Raw genomic sequence first — 5,231 nt, forward strand, 5'->3', positions numbered from 1 at the left:
AATTGAGGCATGGGCTTGATAGTATATGAAGCAACGATTACAAAAACGTAGAAATTATCAAAAATCGAGAAAAACACATACCTAATTCACCAAATCAAAGTGCCGAACCCTAATTTGTTTTCTTGCTTTTTATTTTCGGTGGATGAACACATAAAATGGCTTCGTTTCCTATTGTGTTTTCATATAATTAACTTAATAAGCTAAATACCAATTTTGTCCTTTTATTAAACCATAAATGTATTATAACATAATGCCCATTTAAGTCATTTAATTCATTCAATGGTCAAATAAGCTCATATGAACCTCACAATCATAAAGGCAAGTCAAATAGGCACTTTTAACAAGTAGCAGGTAACTTTTACATTTTACGCGATTAGGTCCTTTTATCAAATTGAGCACACAAATAATCGAATTTTTAGACGAAACTTTCACATATGCTAATTCACTCATTATAAGCACGAAAAATAATATTTAAATATTTTCTTTGACTCAGATATGTGGTTCCAAAACCATTATTTTGATTAGGGTCAAAACTAGACTGTTACATAAACTGTGTGAATGTGTGAGAGTTTTATCTCTTCGGGTACTGCCTCATAACCCCAGTCCGGCAACGGATACAGGTTAGGGGTGTTACATAGCCTCTTCTCCTCCTCTCTGGCTCACGATCACGTGTATACTCTCAACTAGCACTGCCCCTTGAGTATAAGCCGGCGCATTACTTTCTACATCGTCAGCTTCAACTTGATTAGGATCCATTACTATATGAAAACACAATGTAAAAGGTCAAGAGTCGTCACACTATCATAATATATGTATGGCATGTATAGCTAGACTCGTACACATGCTATGTTAGTCTGAGAATCGACTAAACCATAGCTTTGAACCACTAAATGTAACACCCCTTACCCGTATCCCTCACTGAGACAAGGTCCGAGGCGTTACTTGGCTCAAACATAAACATTCATACAAAATCAGGCCATAAAATTTTGCTCAAGTTAAAACCATTCATACACAAGCATATTGTCCATTATACGGGCCCACAAGGCCCAAAACGTACATTGGATGTGGTTCGGGACTAAAGCGAGGACTTTCAGAACATTTGTAACACATAGAAAATTTTCTCGTTTTGGAGGGTTACACGCCAGTGTGGTAGGCCGTGTGATCACACACGCCTGTATGACTTGGGACATGCTTGTGTCCTTAGCCCTTGTAACTCTCTTTTTATGACATCATTAACTAAATAGGGTCACACGGCCAAGTCACATGCCTATGTGCTTAGGCCGTGTGGCAAATTAAATTCTAAAAAGCTAGTGCAGACTTCACACGGCCAGGGCACACGCCCATGGCCTAAGGCTATGTCCTTTACACGGCTGAGACACACGGTCGAGACACACAGTCGTGTCTCTGCCCGTGTGTTTACTACTGGGCATTACGTTTTACCTAATTAGGGTGTAGGGGACACACGGCTGGATCAGACGCCCATGGGGTAGACCGCGTGTCACACACGTCCTAGACATATGCCCATGTGTCTACCCATTGGACAACTATAAGACTATTTTCCAAGCCCTTTTCCACCCTTAGACACTCGCATACTTAGCCATATTTCATGAAACACAACATGTCACATTTTGACAAGCAATCATTCCTAATCAAGACTAATACATGCCTATGTAATGTCACCAATTCTCATACTCAAATTAACAAGATTACTTAAGGCATTCCACACCAATTTCATATCCAATGAACATTATTAATCTACTCACAATTCACACATTTAAACCATGGTCATAGTCATACCAATTTGTCATCATCCATTCATCATACTTGTATGCCATATAACACTATCCATCATCAACAAGGCTTCGACACATGGATGCATAAATAATTAGGTTTACAACCCAATAATCAATATGAACCATATCTTATGCCCTTATACAAAATGAATCATCCAATCGTTATAAGCCAACACACTTGGCCAAATTAATATAACACATAAACAAAAAGACCAAGTCCCCTATACATGCCATACTCAAATACTTGAATTCACTATACCCAAAAGATTAGGTTGATGGTGTGAATCGAGCTCCAACGTCCTTTGATCCCCGACCTAGCTTGGCGATACTATAAGAAATTGGAAAAGAAAAGGGAGTAAGCATAAAGCTTAATAATTTTGCATGTAAATTATTAACAACATTAATCATGCATTATTATACACAGAACATAATATAGTTTGTCACAATGTCATCAAGTGTAATAGACACATTTTAAATCATGTCATTTACGTAGTGTGTTTATTCATTGACTTTTTACCGAGGCCTCATCGATTCATAATCTCTATATTTATGGGCTTGGTGTACATACCTGTACCCTTCCAACTTTGTGTACAAAGTGTTCAAGAACTGTCCGTTAATGTTTCGAGACATTTGTTTTCTGGCTGATCTAATGTTATTACCCTTTGATGAGTTTGATATAATTCTAGGTATAGTTTGGTTAACTTTGCTGATGCTATTATGAATTGCAAATGGAGAATTATTGATTTGAGATGCAAGCATGATGAAATAGTTTGAATTGAATCCAGTGATTTAAATGGGTTACCGGCTGTGATTTCATTAATGAAAGCTCTGAGTATTGTGAGAAAAGGTTGTGAAGCTTACTTTTCCTATGTAATTAATTCGAAAGTGTCAAAAAAGAAAGCTAAATCAGTGTCTGTTGTTTGTGAATTCCCTAATTCAATCCTAGAAATTAAATTTGGCATTGAATTAGTACCTAGAACTACTCCGATTTTGATAGCTCCATATAGATTAGCTCTGACTGAGTTAAAAGAATTAAAGTGTCAATTGCAAGAGTTTACCGATAGAAGGTAAACAAGACCGAGTCTCTTACCTTGGGGTGCACCAGTTCTATTTGTGAAAAAGAAAGATGGTACAATGAGAATGTGCATTGTTATGGATTTGATGAAAAGAATTTTCAACCATATTTAGATTGATTTTTTATCGTATTCATTGACGACATATTGATTTATTCGCATGATGAATCTGATCATGCCGAGTATTTGAGAATAGTATTACAGACTTTGCGTGATAAGCAATTGTATGCGAAGTTTAGCAAATGTGAATTCTGGTTACGATAAGTCAGTTTTCTGGTCATATTGTATCAACATCAAGTATCTGAGTTGATCTGAACAAAATTGCAGCTATTTTGGATTGGAAGCTTCCGAGGAATGTCTCCGAAGTTTGTAATTTTCTGAGACTTATCGGTTATTATAGAGGTTCGTAAATGGCTTTTCTATGATTGCAACTCTATTAATGAAACTGCTTCAGAAAGATGTGAAGTTCGAATGGTTTGAAAAGTGTCAGAAAAGCTTTGATCAATTGAAAGCCCTATTGACTGAAGCTCTAGTGTTAGTACAACCCGAATCAGGTAAAGAAGTTGTGATCTATAGTGATGCTTCATTGAATGGTCTAGGATGTGTTTTGATGCAGGAAGGCAAGGTCATTGCTTATGCTTCGAGACAGTTAAATCCCCACGAAAAGAACTATCTGACACAGGGTTTGGTATTAGCTGCGATTGTGTTTGCTTTGAAAATTTGCCGCCACTATCTGTTTGGTGAGAAATGTCACGTATATTCTAATCATAAGAGTTTGAAATATCTGATGACTCAGAAAGATTTGAATCTGCGACAAAAAAGATGGTTAGAATTGCTAAAAGACTATGAGCTTGTGATTGATTATCATCCGGGAGAAGCAAATGTTGTTGCTGATGCTTTAAGTCAAAAATCACTGTTTGCTTTGTGTGTGATGAATGCTCATTTGGTTGTGTCCAATGATGGTTTGATTTTAACAAAATTAAAAGCAAGACCGTTATTCATTCAATAGATTATCAAAGCTCAGAAGACTAATAATGAGATTTTAGCAAAGCGAGCTCAGTGTCATCTAGATTCTGATTGAGAATTCAGAGTTCATAAAGATAATTTTTTGAGGTTTCGTGATCGAATATGTGTTTCGAGAAATCCAAAATTGTTTTAGATAATTTTGAATGAAGCTCACAACAGTCATTTATATATACATTAAGGTAGTACAAAAATGTATACTGATCTGAAACAGCTTTCTTGGTGGCCTGGTATGAAGCGCGATATCTTTGAATTTGTTACGAAATGTTTAATTTGTCTGCAAGTTAAAGATAAACATCAAGTGACCTCTAGTTTGTTACAACCGATTATGATTCCAGAATGGAAATGGGATAAAGTGACAATGGACTTTGTTTCAGGTTTGCCCCTATCTCTGAGCAAGAAAGATGCAATCTGGGTTATAGTTGATCGATTGACGAAATCAGCCCATTTTATCTGGTACGATCTGATTACTCACTTCATAAGCTGGCTGAGTTATACATTTCTGCTATTTTGAGATTGCATGGTGTCCCATTATCTATTGTGTCAGATAGAGATTTGAGATTTAAATCGCGGTTTTGGAAGAAATTACAAAAGGCATTAGGTACGAAATTGCAATTCAGTACTGCTTTTCACCCACTGATAAATCGTAATTTATACATATTTTTATCCCATGCTTAGCATATTTTTGGTTGAATTATCATTGGATTTGTGGAATTTGATGCTCCTAATCCCTTAATTTCATGTTTTATACTTAAGTGAGCATATGAGAGTAAAAAGTGCGAGAAACGAGCCAAAAACAAAGAAAATGGGTCAACGTAGGAAATCAACACGGCTTGGACTTCCCTACACGTGTAATTCACAGTCTCGTGTCTATTTAACAGATTGCAACACGACCTAAGCCACCTCACACGGGCGTGTCCCTATCGAGCCCAAATCTAGTCCTATTCGGAAGAGGCCTATCTTGAGGGTTTTGAAGCATTCTAAAGCCTATATAAACACCCCACAAGGTACCTAGAAGGGACACACGGAGTAGGAGGTAAGGAATTACTCGAAGAAAGCGATTGATCCATCTCAGAAGCTGGATTATCCTTCAAGACTGAAGATCTCCCTTCAATTTCCTTCAGGAGTTTTTAGGTTTTCTTTATATTTTGTTATCATTATTCTTCTGAGATGTTTTCTTTCACACTTATGAACTAAACTCCCCAAATACCTAAGGGGAATGAAACCTAAGACGGATCTTATTATTATTTTCTAAATTATATGATAAATATTTGATTTGTTTTTACTTATGTGTTCTTAATTCTTGTTTTAATATTCCATGATATTGATTCAAGTATTGATG

The sequence above is a fragment of the Gossypium hirsutum genome, chromosome A13 (genome assembly GCF_007990345.1).
Source record: "Gossypium hirsutum isolate 1008001.06 chromosome A13, Gossypium_hirsutum_v2.1, whole genome shotgun sequence".
NCBI lineage: Eukaryota > Viridiplantae > Streptophyta > Magnoliopsida > Malvales > Malvaceae > Gossypium > Gossypium hirsutum.